The sequence below is a fragment of the Mesocricetus auratus genome, unplaced genomic scaffold (assembly GCF_017639785.1).
Source record: "Mesocricetus auratus isolate SY011 unplaced genomic scaffold, BCM_Maur_2.0 Super-Scaffold_100707, whole genome shotgun sequence".
NCBI classification, from domain to species: domain Eukaryota; kingdom Metazoa; phylum Chordata; class Mammalia; order Rodentia; family Cricetidae; genus Mesocricetus; species Mesocricetus auratus.
Window position 1 is genome coordinate 7,158,626 of NW_024429269.1, and position 16,613 is coordinate 7,175,238.

General features: G+C 45.0%; 1 protein-coding gene across 1 annotated transcript in view; it reads left to right on the top strand.

The window, feature by feature from the left end:
* The first annotated feature begins 3,528 nt into the window (after positions 1–3,528).
* Positions 3,529–16,613, top strand: part of Sgcg (sarcoglycan gamma) — a 59,584-nt gene continuing 46,499 nt past the window's right edge. Inside the window, exon 1 of the mRNA XM_040740471.1 lies at positions 3,529–3,877. The gene's annotated coding sequence lies outside the window, so the exon portion shown is untranslated. The remainder of the gene's footprint in view (positions 3,878–16,613) is intronic.

The following is a 16,613-nucleotide window of genomic DNA, read 5'->3' on the forward strand; positions in this document are numbered from 1 at the left end:
TGTGTGGAATACTTTGAGAAGAATTGGTATAAGCTGTTTTTTGAATTTCTGGTAGAATTCTGCACTGAGGCCATCTGGACCTGGACTTTTTTTGGTTGGGAGACTTTTGATGACTGCTTCTATTTCTATAGGCATTATAGGTCTATTTAAATTGCTTATCTGTTCTTGATTTAGTTTTGGCAAGTGATAAGCTAGACATTTTAAACAATTGCAGAAACTCTGAGTTATCATCCCCCAATAAGCTTCCAAACTGTAGTCTGTTTGTTTGTTTGATCAGCTGTGTATGTACATGAGTGCTTCTGCATATGTATGTGGTATGTGTGTATAGTGTTTACACATGTGAGTCTGTTTTGGATATAGGATCTTGTGTATTCCAGGCTGTCCTCATATATAGCTGAAGGTGACTTTAAACCTCTGTATCTCCAACTTCCACCACCCATCACTCGATGGGGCATGCACCAGCATGTGTGGTTTTAGGTGGAGCTGGGGATGGAACCCCAGGTCTCAGGCAAGCACTGTCTGACTGAGCTACATCCCTAGACTATGTGTTTGTTTCATGGCATTTTGAGGTTCGCTGGTCACAGTGAGGGCAGTCTATTTCCTCCTCTGTGTAGTCTCCAGTGCGCATACCTCTTGCAGTGCAGCCTTGGCATTCTCACACTCTCTTCTAATACCTGCTTTGCCAGGGTCTCCTTGTCTCTTACCTAATCACCAGGTTCCTGGGTCTACTTCTTTTACGATCACAACCAGTCTGGATAGGGAAGGGATGGAGAGATAGGCATGGCCTTGGCCACACCCAGTCAACACAGCTTCTATGACACTGAACTGGGGGTTGGAGGAATCAGTGGGTCTTGGTTCAAATATTACAAACTCTCCAAGAGTCAGAATATTTTCATGAATATTTTCCCATTTGCTGTGGCCCAGACACTCTAAATGGGTTTTCATTTGCTTTTACCAGGTACAGCTGCTTGCTGTATAGAGGCTGTGCAGGGCCTTCAACTGCCATTCTTGTCTGTCCACTGGCCACATGTACTTCAGTCTTTGCTTTTGAAACGTCTCTGTTTTACAATGCAAACTATGGCTTCCTAACATAGACACAGCATGCTCATGGATTCATATCACTTGGTATACACGAACTGGGTTCCTCAGAATCCCTTTTACTGGTGAAATATTCCATCCAAGCAGTTGGACCAACTCACCTTTTGCACAGTCACCTGCTTTTCAGGATCCTTAGAGTGCTGCATCTCAGGGGAACAAAGCTGCTACCAGTTATTTCTTTCTGAGTCAACACAAGGATAACTTTGTCTCAGACTATGTTCATTCTGATACACATTAACAGTTTAGTACATTAGTTAACAGGCGTGTGGGTTAGTTTGCATCAAATTGACACAAGAATCGCTGAGGCTGGGCAGTGGTGGTGCACACCTTTAATCCTAGCACTCGGGAGGCAGAGGCAGGCGGATCTCTGTGAGTTCCAGGCCGGGCTGGACTGATAGCCTCCGAAACAATACAGAGAAACCCTGTCTCGTAAACAAAACAAAACAAAACAAAAAATCGCTGGGAAGAGAGAATCTCAATAGAGAGAATTCCTCCAAGAGACTGGCCTGCGGGGAAATCTGTAGGGCATTTTTCTTGATTAAGAACTGAGGCGGGCCGGGCGTTGGTGGCACACGCCTTTAATCCCAGCACTTGGGAGGCAGAGGCAGGCGGATCACTGTGAGTTCGAGACCAGCCTGGTCTACCGAGCGAGTTCCAGGACAGCCTCCAAAGCCACAGGGAAACCCTGTCTCGAAAAACAAAACAAAACAAAACAACAACAACAAAAAAAAAGAACTGAGGCGGGAGGGTCAGCCCACTGTGGGCGGTGCTGTCCTGGGCAGGCAGTCCTGGGGTATCTGAGAAAAGCTGAGCTGGACGGGGACAACAAGCCAGTAAGCCATGCTTCTCTATGACCTCTGCCTCAGTTCCTGCCTCCAGCCTCTTACCTTGAGTTCCTGTCCTGACACGATGGACTCCAAGCTGTAAGATGACATAGACTCATTCCTCCCTCAAGCTTCATGTCACAGTACCAATCACAGCAATAGAAAGCAAACCAGCAAAACAGATTAGTACGGGCATCTTTGGAGTGTTAATCCATACTTATTGTCTTTATGTTGCCTGTGAATTATGTAGAAAAATCATTAGTATGTCTTCCATAACACATCTATCTACCACCTTTGTAAGAGTAATGCTTTATATATTTTAAGTTTTTATTTATTTTGAGGTATTTTTCTTACATGTATGCGTCACTAATGTGCCTGGTACTGTGGAGGTCAGAACAGGGGTATCAGATTCCCAGGAACTGGAAGGAGACAGTTGTGAGCAACCATGTGGGTTCTGGGACTCAAACCCGGGGCCTTTGGAAGAGCAGTCAGTGCTCTAAGCCACTGGGCCATTGCTCCAGCCCCAAAGGTAATTATTTAAAGGAACAGTCATGGCAACCATGTGTTCGGGGCAGTTGTTATAATGAAGCCGTCCACTGGCCTTTTCCAGCAACTGATGGGTTTCTTAAACTGTGATCTAAAACTAGTGAACATTTGGGCTGCAAACTGTAGATGTTTCCACTTTATTACAAGAAACACATTTCAAATCCTTCCAACAGCTTTGCTACCTGGTTACTCTACACAGCATTTTTCCTTGTTTGAAATCGCAAAGTTCACCCCGGCATTTCCCTTTCAGGATGAGCAGTATCTGAAGCACATTCAGGGAAACATCTTCCTATACCCAGGCTAGCCACGGTAAACTGCTAACAGCAAGATACTTTCCGGTCGTGCCCCCTGATGTGTGTGTCCTGGGTAAATAACACACTCAGCCACTAATTGCAGCTCACAGCATCCCTTCCCGCCCGCTGTGAGAAAATTACAATAAAGCAGCTTCTTCCAGCTACTGGATGAGCAACCAAGCCTTTGCCACTGTCGCCTCTCACGCCCAAGGGCGTCTCCTGGTGGCCAGTTACCCAGCTGTGGCTGAAGACCGACCTCGCTAAAGGAGCATAAACTGCACTGTATTGACGGATAAGGAGTTCTGGAGAGGCCCGATTTGGGAGAGACCGCAAAAGAAGACACCCCGGCATCTGGGCTACTTAAGAGCCAGATAACCCGAGGGTTCGTGCAGCAGATCATTGCACCCGGCCGCTGCAAGTCCTCAAGTTGTGCCATCACAGGGTCCTAAATCAAATAGTGGAACGCCTGATGTTCCCACACTAGGAACTGAGGAGCCAGGCGGCCCAGGGAGGAGAGTCAGTGTGCAGCCTGGGAACCCACGAGGGAATGCGACTGGTGCAGGGGTCCAAGGGCGCTGGAGTCCCCGCCCGTGAAAAAGGAGCGCAGAGTTGATGGAGAGAGGCAAGGTGGTGGACCTGGAGAAGGAAGGGAATCGCGAGGTAGAGAAGTTGTCTAAGGCCAGACACAGGCGGGAGGGGGGAGGGAAAAGGGGGAGTGTCTTGTGCGGTGCAGGGATTTGGAGGATCTTGGAGGTTAGGGAAAGAAAGATGGGTCACACCACTGAATCTTAAGGCGGGCTGGGTTCTCAGGCTGTGAAATGACACCCTCCTCTCCACCCCACCCTGGCTCTGGGGCAACTGCACCTAGAATCAACGGGATGTGCGAGCACCTATGTAGGGGAATGCCCCACCTGGAGCAAGCAGGAACCAACCAGCATCCAGGTTGTCCTGGAACTAGAAAAGAATCTGTCTGGAAAGCAGGGGAATCCGGGGCTGTTTGCACCCCAGACCCCAAAGCACAACAGCATATAAGAGGACTGCCACCATCCACCGCTCAGCACAAACAGCCCTCTTTCTCCAACCTCCTAACTCCAACCTCCTAACGGAGGCTAAAAGGTAAGGGTCCCAGTCTGGCTTTAGCCTTCCCCAAGACCTCCCACCACTTCGGGCCCCGCCTCCCCTCCCCATCTCTGTGCTTCACAGGCTGCTCCTCTGCTGAGAACTGGGAGGGCTGGGGACAGTCCCGCAGTGAAGTTTAGGTTGGGCTTGCTTTGCCCAAAAGACTGCTGTCTGACATGCACTCTGAGACAAGACTTAACTCTTTGTGAGTACCGTGTCGCATGAGAGAATGAGGGCGAACCTGTCCTCTGTGCATGGGTTTTACACAGGAACCAGCAGGGAACTGTGGGTAAGCAGAGAGCCTGCACTAGGTGCAAAGGTCCAGGGGGTTTGCTTTGGGGTCTTGGAAAGAAACCGAACTCCCCAGAGTGCTGGTGGCTACTGTCATCTCAGGCTCAAAATCCTCTCCCAGCCATGTTCGGCTAATTCCAAAGTTTGGTGTTTATGTAGTTGCATGCTCTAATAGGAAGATGCTGCTTTTAAAATCCTATTGGACAGATATCCTGATGGTTAGTGTGCTCTCAGTTTATCAGAGAAATAACCACTCCTCAAGTGATATTGCAAGGTAGATTCCATAGTCAGGACTGTGCAGCAGGCTCAGTGTCCGGTCTTGATGCTCCTAGAGGAGATAAACCAGTGTGTTTCTGGAAGACCTGTGTGGATGATTCTTCCTGAACATGTTGTAATGAAACTGTCAACAACACTGCACACTGTTACTCCAAAGAAAGATACTCATGCTGAAGCCATGAGACGGGAGAGTTTAACAAAATGCTATGTGAGGCACGAGAGCTTCGTTTTTACAACAGTGTACTTCTAAGTCAATGGTTCGCAATCTGTGGATTGAGATTCCTTTGGGAGTAGAATGACCCTTTACGGGGGTCACCTAAGACCATCAGAAACTACATATTTACATTCTGATTCATAACAGTAACAAAGTTACAGTTTTGAAGTAGTAATGAAAATCATTTTATGGTTGGGGGAGGGGTCACCACAACATGAGGAACTGTATTAAAGGGTCACAGCATTAGAACTGCTCTGAGTGGTGTGACTGGCTGAGAGACATGCTCTCCACAAGTGTAAGAATGCTGAGTGACTTTGAAAAATCACAGTTAACAGAAGGTATTTTGAATTCCTTGAACCCTGTATTCCTTTTATTTAAAAATTTATTTATTTTAATTTCATTTTGCATTCCAATCACAGTCTTCCCTCCCACCCTTCCTCCTCCCTCCCCTTGCCTCTCCCCAGCCTACCTCCCATCTACTCCTCCCAAAGGGTAAGGATTCCCATGGGGAGTCAACAAAGCCTGCCTCCTTAAGTTGAGGCAAGACCAAGCTCCTCCTCCCTGGGTTAAAGCTGAGCACAGCATCCCACTGTAGGGAATGGGCTCCCACAAGCTAGCCCATGCACCTGGAATAGATCCTGGTCCTACTATCAGGGGCCCTCAAACAGACACAACTGTCTCCCACATGTGAAGGGCCTAGCTTGGTCCCATGGTGTCTCCACGGCAGTCAGTCTAGTGTTCACGAGTTCTCATGAACTTGGCTCAGCTGTCTCTGTAGGCTTCCCCTTCATGTCTTGACCTCCCTTGCTCATGTGTTCCCTCCTCTGTCTCTTTGGATTCCCGGAGATCAGCCTGGTACTTGGTTGCGGATCTCTGCATCTGGTTCCATAATTAGTGCATGAAGGCTCTATGTTGACAGTTGGGGTAGTCATCAATCTGATCACAGGGAAAGCCAGTTCAGGCACCCTCTCCACTATTGCTAGGAGTCTTAGCTGGGGTCATCCTTGTGGACTCCAAACACCATCCTTTATGGTCGCCACAAATATACAGTATTTTGGGGTAGCTCTAACCAAACAAGTGAAAGACCTGTATGACAAGAACTCTAAAGAAGGAAATCGAAGAAGATTATCAGAAAGTGGAAAGATCTCCCATGTTCTTGGATAGGTAGGATCAACATAAAAAAACATGACAAACTTTCCAAAAGCAATCTCCAGATTCAACACAATCCCCATCAAAATCCTAACACAATTCTCCACAGATCTTGAAAGAACAATACTCAATTTCATATGGAAAAATAAAAAACCCAGGATAGCCAAAACAATCCTGTACAATAAAGGATCATCTGTGGGTATCACCATCCTTGACTTAAAACTTCTTTTACTTTTACTGTGTTGGAGAATTAGACACCAGACTCCATGAGTAGCAGACACTACACACAAATTCTAACTAACCCCTGTGTGGCACTGACTTACACATGCAGAGAGGATTCCAACTCAGTGTTGTCATCTCTGAGATGAACTCTAACCTCAGGAAAAAGATAGTCACAGTAATCCACGGAGTGGAAATAAAAAAGAACTCCATAGTCGATTCTAGGAGAAACAAGCAAACTTTTTTTTTTCTGTTTGATCTCTCTCCATCTAAAATCTTTTTTTAAATTTAAATTTAAATTAGAAACTAGGTTGCTTCACATGTCAATTCCAGGTCTGTCTCAGTTTCCCTCCCATCCTCCCATGCCCTCCCACTAATGCCCCCCAATATCCCCTCATTTCCCCAGGGAGGGTGAGGCCCTCCATGGGGGTGTCCATAGTCTGCCATTTCATCCAGGGCAGGGCCTAGACCCTCCCCCAAGAGTTCAGGGTGAGAGTGCATCTCTCATTGTTGGATGGGAGTCTGAAGTCCATTTGTATACCCGGAATAAATATTGATCTACTACCCAAGGCTCAATAGATTACCTAGGCCTCCTCACTGACACCCAGATTCAGGGGGTCTTGATCAGTCCCATGCTGGATTCCCAGGCAACAGCCTGGGATTCAAGAGCTAACCCTTGTCAGGTCAGCTGTTTCTGGGGATTAAACCAGCCTAGTCTTAATCCCTTTGGTCATCAGTCCTCCCTCTCTGTCACTGGATTTCTTTAGTTCAGCTCAGTGCTTAGCCGTGGGAATCTGCCTCTGCTTCCATCAGCCACTGAATTAAGGTTCTGTTTCCCAGACTCTGGCCGTGGGATTGTAGGCTGGCACTTCCTAGATATAGGTCTGAAATCCATATATGAGAGAGTACATGCCATGTTTCTCTTTTTGTGACTGGGTTACCTCACTCAGGATGGTTTCTTCTAGTGTCATCCATTTGCCTGCGAATCTCATGATTCCATTGTTTTTTTTTTCTGCTGAATAGTACTCCACTGTGTAAATGTACCACATTTTCTCTATCCGCTCTTCGGTTGAGGGACATCTAGGTTACTTCCAAGTTCTGGCTATTAAAAATACTGCTGCTATGAACATAGTGGAACAGATATCCTTGTTGTATGAATGGGCATCTTTTGGATATATGCCTAAGAGTGGAGTTGCTGGATCTTGTGGTAGGATTATTCCCATTTTTCTGAGGAATCTCCATACTGATTTCCAAAGTGGCTGTACAAGTTGACACTCCCACCAGCAATGGAGGAGTGTTCCCCTTTCATCACATCCTCTCCAGCATAAATTGGTGTTTTTGATTTTAGCCATTCTGACAGGAGTGAGATGGTATCTCAGAATTGTTTTGATTTGCATTTCCCGGATGGCTAAGGATGTTGAGCACTTTCTCAAGTGCCTCTCAGACATTTTATACTCCTCTATTGAAAATTCTCTATTTAGTTCTGTAGCCCACTTTTTAATTGGATCCTTTGGTAACAAGCAAACTCTTGTGTTTGCTTCCACAAAACCATCAAAATACCACTCAGAGAACACAGGGTAATACATTCACTCTTTTTAAAGAAACATCTAGGCCGGGCGTTGGTGGCGCACACCTTTAATCCCAGCACTCGGGAGGCAGAGGCAGGCGGATCTCTGTGAGTTTGAGGCCAGCCTGGTCTACAAAGTGAGTTCCAGGACAGCCTCCAAAGTTACAGAGAAACCCTGTCTCGAAAAACCAAAAAAAAAAAAAAAAAAAAAAAGAAACATCTAGATAATTATGGTTAGAAGAAAATTTAAAACCACTCAGTTCACACATGTATGTAGACTATACATAGAAACACTTGCATTTGAATCAGCAGTGTTTTGTTATCTTGGAAATTTTTCTAATTTACCAGAGCACCATTTATACATCAACCATGTCAGGCGGTCCCACTGAGATTGCTGGCCTATACTGTAGGTAAGAGAAATGGATGTGGGTTCAATGAAATGAAATTAAACATAATTCTGCTGCTTTTCTGAAATTGTATTAGTAGAACATGACCTGTATAGACATGGTAATGTTGGCATAGAGATCTAAACAGTCTGAAGATGGGTACAAAAGCTGTATCCTAAAATGTTCATTTCCCTGTAGCTGAATGGGATGTGCAAAGCATGTTTTCTCTTCCAGTAACCCCAGTTTGATTTATTTCTAAATGTCACTTTCCTGGACCTGACTCCTAAATTAGGAAACGAAATTACTGCATTCCAACTTGTGTTTGATCATGTCTTTTTGTTGTATTTAAGGGAAATATCCCACTGAAGTAGGAGACAGGAAAAAAACAGGAATATAAACCCAACACTTCTTAATTGCTAAGGCCGCAGGCCCCTTGGCACTTATAGACCTGCTGTCTAACACCCCCCCCCCCAAAAACCTGGACCTAATACTTCATTTGGAAGCCACCATACCTGGCTGACCGCATTTTCTAAGATTAATAATTCATTCACAGGAATCAGTGACCTGAGGAAAGAGAAGGCAGTGAAAATGAAAGTGTGCAGAAGCCATGCCTGCTCACATGCTGGGGTTTCAAGTGGAGTGGGGGAGTGTTTCCATCCTGAACGACCCCTCTGGGAACTGAAACCAAATGAAACATTAGCGTGATTGAAACCAGCTGAAAGCCCTGCAGAGCTCTCCCATCCGCCTGCTGGGCCAGGCTCTCCCGACCAGTGAGTGCAGGCACACTTCAGTTCCTTCCTCCCGGTTCCTGTGAGACTCAGTTTCTTCTAAAATAGTTACTATGATGTGTGTGTGACATGCGTGTGGGGAAGGGGGGTAAGCATGCCCTGGTGCATGTGTGGAAGTTAAGGGACAATTTCACAGCCACTCCAGTTGACCGTTGTCAGTAGCCAGGCTTAGGCAGCAAGCACTTTGTCTACAGACGCTTTCACTGGCCCCTGGACTCTCTCTTTACAAAGCCCCCTGAGTCCAAATGCTCCAATGTAAATGCACAATCCATTAATTCCCTGACAACTTCTCGTGTGTGTGTGTGTGTGTGTGTGTGTGTGAAGCTTCATGCCTTTCCCTCCCTGTGTCCCCACTCCCTGAAAGGAAAGATGCTGTGAGGATCGCATTGCTCCAGCTTCTCCATGAAGCCAGGTACTGTGGCTCTATCATTTCATCCACCTGCACCTGCACCCCTGGCTTTGGACCCCAGCATCATACACGGGAAGTGGTGCCAGAGCCTCTTGTAAGTTTACCACACCCTCCATTCTGTTAGGATACAGCATCCTAGACACCTGTCATTCTTCCCGTGAGGGCAGACTGTCTCAAATGAGTGCTGCTAACCCACCTGAATCAAGGGAAAGGAAGGCCTCACATTCAGGTGGAAGGACAAAATGCTTGCAGTCAGTCCGATGGCTAGTGTTTGATCCCTGGGATCCACACAGTAGAAGGAAAGAACTTACTCCTGCAAGTTGTCCTCTGACCTCCACACACCTGCCAGGACAGGGGTGTCCTTGTAAACACACACACACACACACACACACACACACACACACACACTCACCGATTAAATAACAAACAAGATGTCAAGAAACGTTAGCATGTCAAGCATAATGAAAGGAAATCAGTAACCTAAGATCCCTGAAAGCAAAGCTGGCACAAGTCTGTAACCCTAACCCTGGGGAGGTGGAAAAAGGATGATTCATAGCTCACTGGGCAGCTAGTCCTTCCAAATCAATGAGCTCGTGAGAAACCCTGCCTCAAAAATCAGATTGAGAGTGACTGAGAAAAACACCTAAGGTTAACCTCTGGTTTCCATATACACATGGGCTCATGTGCACACACACACCCATACACAGGTGCACAGACATATCACATACAAATGCATATGACACACATGCACACAAAATTCTAATCCACACATGTAATTTATAAAAATTAAAATTAACACAAAGAAGTAGATGCTATTCTTTTTTGGAAAAATAGTATTTTCATAGAATCATCTGTGTGAATGTTTTATAAACTGTGCTATATTACATCATCCTTGATTTTTTTGTTTTTCCAGACTAGGTTTCTCTGTATTGTTTTGGAGGCTGTCCTAGAATTCGCTCTGTAGATCAGGCTGGCTTCGAACTTACAGAGATCCACCTGCCTCTGCCTCCAGAGTGCTGGGATTAAAGGCGTGTGCCACCAATGCCCAGCCATCCTTGAATTTTATCATCAAAAAATTGCATAATAACTCAAAAAGTAGGAAGTTACAGATGTATGCAATCTGCATTTCACATGTGTCAATTGTATTGTTCTATTAGTAACCATAGTAATTTGCATAGATGCATTTTATAATTTTATTACTGCTTCATTAGTTAAATGAAGTGGACAAAGAGGTTCTTTGAAAAGAATAAACAATTTATTCGCATGAGCTAGAAGTCAGGTGGAAACATGAGTTTGTAAATTGTGCTTCTTGTGATTGGTGAAAGGTTTTGTGATTTCAATAAACTAAATAGTCTTAGTCTCAAACTAAGATGGGCTGGACACTTTCCTCTGTTCCTTAATTTAAAATTCTTAACTGAATATTTAAAGAGTAATGTTATATTTTCTACCCATCAAACAGCCTATATTTTTCAAACTCTGGATTGTGGTTATTTGTGGATTTTTTTTTCTCCTTTAAGTTGAATAAACAGCCCAGACTAAGAGGAACCTTCTGCATGCATACTTGTTAAGACTGTTTCCATCGAGAAAAATGTTCTTCAGGAATTAACTACTTTTTCATTTTTTTTTTGTTTGTTCTTGGTTTGGTTTTTAGAGACATGGTTTCTCTGTGTAGCTTTGGAGGCTGTCCTGGAACTCGTTTTGTAGACCAGGCTGGCCTCAAACTCAGAGATCCACCTGCCTCTGCCTCCTGAGCACTGGGGTTACAGTCACACACTGTCCACATGCCTTTTTTAGATGTAGAAAGTGAGTCCGAGGTGGAGGGGCTGCCTGTTGCTCACTGGACGGAGGTAGGAAGATAAAGAAGTGTTTTCCATGTGCATCATGAAGACGCAGATTCAGTGTCTGATCAGAATCTGAAGTTTGATAGACAAGGAAGGGTTTTCACCAACCTTGAGTTAAGGAAGTAACATTAAACCCTAAATGCCGAGCACAGTAAAAATTTTCCTTACAGGGCTAGGAAGATGGCTCAGCATTTAAGAGCACTGGCTGCTATTCCAGAGGTCCTGAGTTCAATTCCCACATGGCGGCTCACAACCACCTATAATGAGATCTGATGCACTCTTCTGGCCTGCAGGCAGAACACTATATACATAATAAATAAATCTTAATTTGTTTCTTTATTATAACAATTTGACACAATCTCTATGCTGTTTCCAAGATACAGCTCACATTTTAGTACCTGACCCTATTAAACAAACAGAAAACTCCAAAAAGGGGAGGCTATACTTTTCACTAACATTACCCGTATTGCAATAGTCATGCTCTTAAGACTTCTGGCTTTAGTGTCAAGTTGCCTGCTTCCATCTAAACACAGCGGTTCAGCCCAATCTATACCCTGTCCATCCACAATGAACTATGCCATCATTTATTCCAAATCTTCCCTGCTCTGTTCCTCCCATTGTGATTCACTCGGACCCAGGTTAAAATTTTGTCTGTATACATCTCCCCTGTGCTATAGTCTGGACCTTGAATATTCCCCAAAGACCCATGTGTTGAGGGTTTGATCATAAGGACAATGGGGATGGTGGAAACCATCAGGAGGTCGGTGCTAGTGGGAGGCAGCTAGGCTATTGAGGACACACTCTGGATGGGATATTGAGACCCCGGAGCACCTCCTACTTATGAATGAGTCCAGGACTAGGTGTATAGAGGAGAACTACATAAAAAGACTTATTGGGTGAAATCCTTTCTAGACAGGTGACGACAGAAAACAGAAAGACTGTTGCAGGTTAAATATCCTTTGTCTGCAGGTCTCGGGACCAAGATTGCTTCATGTTCTTCTTAGGAGGTACAATCAGAATATTTGCATACACACAGAGATGTCTTGAGGATGAGACCCTAGCCTAGAGGTGAAATTCATTCACATTTTACTCACATACACACAACCTACAGGTAGCTTCATAAAATACTTTAAATTGCTTTGTGCATGAAAACAAATGTGTGTACTGTGTTGCTCAGTTTTGTGATAACTTACAGTAAGGCATAGAAGACTTTCTTGAACTGCCAGCCCCCAAATCATGACACAGAGACTTATTATCAATTATGAACACTTGGCGTTAGCTTAGGCCTGTTTTTAGCTAGATTTTTTTTCCTTTAACTTAAATGAACCCATTTCTCTTTATCTCTGTACTGTCCTCAGGCTCATTTACCTCATCGACATACTGTCCATCTGCTTCCTGCTTCCTCTGTGTCTGTCTGTCTGGCTCCCCTTTTCTCTCTGCTCACCAGCTCCAAATATCCCTCCACCGCCTAGCTATTGGCCTTTCAGCTTTTTATTAGACCAGTCAGGTGCCTTAGGCAGGCAAGGTAAGACAGGAACACATCTTTACATAGTTAAACAAACGTAACAGAAACAAGAGCAACACGTCTTTACATAGTTAAACAATTATTCAATTTCACAACAGTAAGCAAAGGTTCATTTTGGTTCAGAATTTCAGACCACATTCCCTGTATGTGACAGGGAGCTGCTCAGTTTGTGGTGGCTGGGAAGCAAAAGGGAAGGAAGTGGTTGGGGTCCCAATATTCTGTCAGAGTATGTGTTAAATGACCTAAATAAATACATTTATTTATAAATAAATAAATACTTTTGAAATGAAGTCAAAATTGATAAAGCCTTCAGCCACACTCCCAGGCATAAAGAGGAACTGAAGATAATGGTATTGTCCCCAAGAGAGCAGTCTGTGGTCTGTCACTGAAGCCAGAGGAATTGGTGTCCTGAAGATCTGTGTTCAGGATGTAATGGTCATCTTCATTTTCACTCTCAATTACTTGCTGTGCTTGAACTTTCCCTGAGGTGAATTTATTGTTTCTGAACCTTGAAGCCAAAGCTTATGTCCCCCAAATGCATGCATTGAAACCTCACTCTGCTCATCCTGGGGTACAGCTGGGATGTTGGGCCTTTAGTTGGTACTTAGGTCATGAGGACAGACCCCTCTTGAATAAGAGTGCCCTGATTAAAGGAACAGATGAAGTCACTTTGTCCTTTTGCTCTGTCTCAAGAAACAAGGAGACCCAACCTTTCTACCCAGAACCTGACCATGTTGATATCTTCTTCTCCAGTTACCGGGATCATGAGAAAGAAACTTTGGTTGTTGATAGATTAGTCGGCCTTAGGTATATAACTATGCGGAAAAAACAAAAACAAAATCACAACAAAACAAACAAACATAACCAATCCCTCCAGGAGGAAGGATCCAGAAAACAGCAGGCAGGACGAAGGTAAACTGCTTAGGCAAATACCCGGTGGCCCGAATAGAAAACCTCTGTGATGAAACATGGATGGTAGACTTCCAGCAAGGACCAATGATGTGAAATTATTTACACACTGACATCCAGAAACCATTCAAAAGCAACGGGAAAACAAGATTAAAATGGACACACACTGTCCAAGGACACAGTTTGTGTCCAAGGAGAGCAGAAGCTCCTGCGACAGGTTCACACGGTGGCATCCGATGCCCTTCACAGGGCAAGGGCACGTCCTGCAGTGTGGAGTCTGAACGGCCGTGTGTGACACAGAACTGAGCATGAGATTCAAGAGCTGACAGCAGCACGCCCAGGAGGTGGCAGATGGGGAGCCACACGGAGAGTCCATCTGTCCACAGGACGCTGCCTGCAGCAGGAAACACCCGTCAGACAGGAAGGGACACGGCTAGGAAAGAGGCGAATGCAGGCGAATGCAGGCAAATGCAAAGAGTTGGGTCGTGGAGAAAACCACAGTCACACCATAACATATTCTTCCCGGCGTAAACCTAAAAATAGCTGATGGCAGGAGCCACTCTTGAGGACAGGGAGTCTGAGGAGAGGTGACAGTTTTCCCTGACAGAGGCAGTCCCTTTGCTTTGTCACCTCAGGGGGTCTCAGGGATAAAGCCTGCTCTTTCCCATGGACAGCAATGTTTCACAGAGGTGGCTGATGACCCTGGCTGACCCTTAGAACAACTAGAAGACTTAAAGAACAAGGATTGATTAAGGAGAAACAGCAGAATGTCTGGTGGGACTGCAGGCAGGCTTTGGTGCGTCTCTGAGGGTGACTCCAGCATTCTTCGCGACTCAGCTTGCAGCTCCCTCTGCCCCTCTCCAGCTGCTCCCTCTCTGTGCTGCAATCTGTTTGGTGGTGAGCATCCCTGCCCCTGCACTGGCGCCTCCTGCCTGCATCACCCTTGCTTGTCCACTTCTTTCCTCAAGACTACATTTTAGAGCAGTTTGGGGTTCATAACACAGCTGGCCAGAAGACGCAGAGCTGTTCTGCACACCCCTTCTTTAGACACGCAGAGCCTTCCGCATTGCCAACGTCTTCACCAGAGCCCCACCCGCATCTCAGTCCATGAACCTGGGTTTCACATCACCCACAGCCCACAGCGCACACTGGAGATCTTCCCTTCTGCTGTGCATGCTGTGGGCTTTGAAAAACACAAAGTGACCTGTATAACACAACCAACGGTTTTACAGCCCTAGCAGTCTTCTGGGCTCCCTGAGCCCTCCTCTCTGCCCCCAGTGAAGTTTTGCTTGATCAGAATGCCAGAACTGGAATTCCATACCACAAGCCTCTTCAGAGCGGCTTGTTTCACTTAGCAATGTGCACTATGGTCCTCTATGCCTGCCTCTTCTCTGCTGAATAATCTTCAGTGTCAACCTGACAGGATCTAAAATGTACTAAGTTGTTAGCGAGTCTCCTTACTGGGTGTGTCTGTAAGGATGCTTCCAGATGGTGAGAACTGAGGGAAGGAGACCTGCCCTGAATATGAGAGTTGACATCCCGTGGACTGGGGTCCCATGGGATAAGTAAGGAAAATGAGAAATCCAGTTGAGCACTGGAATACCTATTTTCTTTGTTTCCTGATCTGTCCAGAAGTGAGCAAGCTCCTGCCACCTTAAGCTTTTCCCATCTGTCAGCATGCCTCCCTGAATAGAACGAACTGTATACCCTCAAACTGTAAGCTACAAGAAATTTTACTCCTTTGGGTGCTGTCTGTCAGATTTTTTTTGTCACAGTCATAAGAAAATAAGTACTATAGTTTCATAGCTCCTGCCTTTTCAGTGCTGAGTAATATTCCATTGTCTGTGTATACCACAGTGTGAATACTCAGACATAGAATGAATATTGATTGCGTCCAAGTTTTGTTGATTATGAATAAAGCTGTCTTGAATAAATATTCATGTGTAGGTTTTGATGCAGATGTAAGTTTTCAACTCTCCAAGGTACATGCTAAGGAGCATGGTTGCTAGGTTGTATTGTGTGAGACAACGTTTAATGTTATAGGAATCTGGTAAACCATCCTCCACGGTGGCTGCACTATTTGCCATTTGCACTCCATGAGTGAATGCTCCCACCGCTGAGCATCCTGGTTGGCATTTGGTGCTGTCCACGTTCCCACTCTGTCCTTCCTAATGTGTTGCAGACAGTGTTGCCTCCTAACACAGCGTCTCTTATTTGCATTAAGATGTGATGTAGTGTATCCTTCCCCATGCTTTCTGTATACTTTGCTTATTTTTGCTACAATCTTTGTCCCAGTTTTCAGTGTGTGTCTGTTTCTCATCGTTGAGTATTCAAAGTTGCATGTTGCACACTCCTATCAACAATCTGCAGATGTTTTCTACAAATGGCTCATTATTTTTCATCCTTTCATCCACCTTTGTGGAGACAGAAATGTATGTTTTAATGATGTCCTGCTTATGTGCCTTTGATGTTATGTCTAAAAGTTCACAATCAAACCAGAGGCTGTCTGGATTTTCTGCCATGTTACCTTCCAGGAATTTTATAGCTTTGCATATTACAGTTATATTTATGGTCTATTTTGAGTTAATTTTGTGAAGAATATAAAGTCTGTGACTAAATTCTTTTTTTTCCTGCTTTGCAGATATTCAGTTGTCCCAGTGTGATTTGCTGAGAATTAAACTTAGCTCCCTTGTGTTGCTTTGCTCCTTTGTAAAAGTCCTGCATACTGGGTTCATGTGGTCTATTTCTGGTCTTTCTATCCCCTCTCTCTCAGTCAGTTTGGAGATTTCTATAGACATGTACTCAAGGTCAGCACTCCTTCCTTCAGCCATGCCCTGTCTGTAGATGAGTCTATCACATCACTCTTCATGCCTGTGACAGCTCTTTTGTTATTGTTATTTGAGGTCTCATCTCTGCTCACATTGCCCGCCTGTCTCACATGCTGCCTTTGCCTTGTTTATTATATACCATAGCATGCCGTATTAGTCAGGGTTCTCATTCTCCCTCTCCCTCTCCCTCTCCCTCCCTCTCTCTCTCTCTCTCTCTCTCTCTCTCTCTCTCTCTCTCTCTCTCTCTCTCCCCCTCTCTCTCTCACACACACACACACACGATTTATTACAGTGGTGTACAGGCTGTGGTCTATCTACTCCAACAATGACG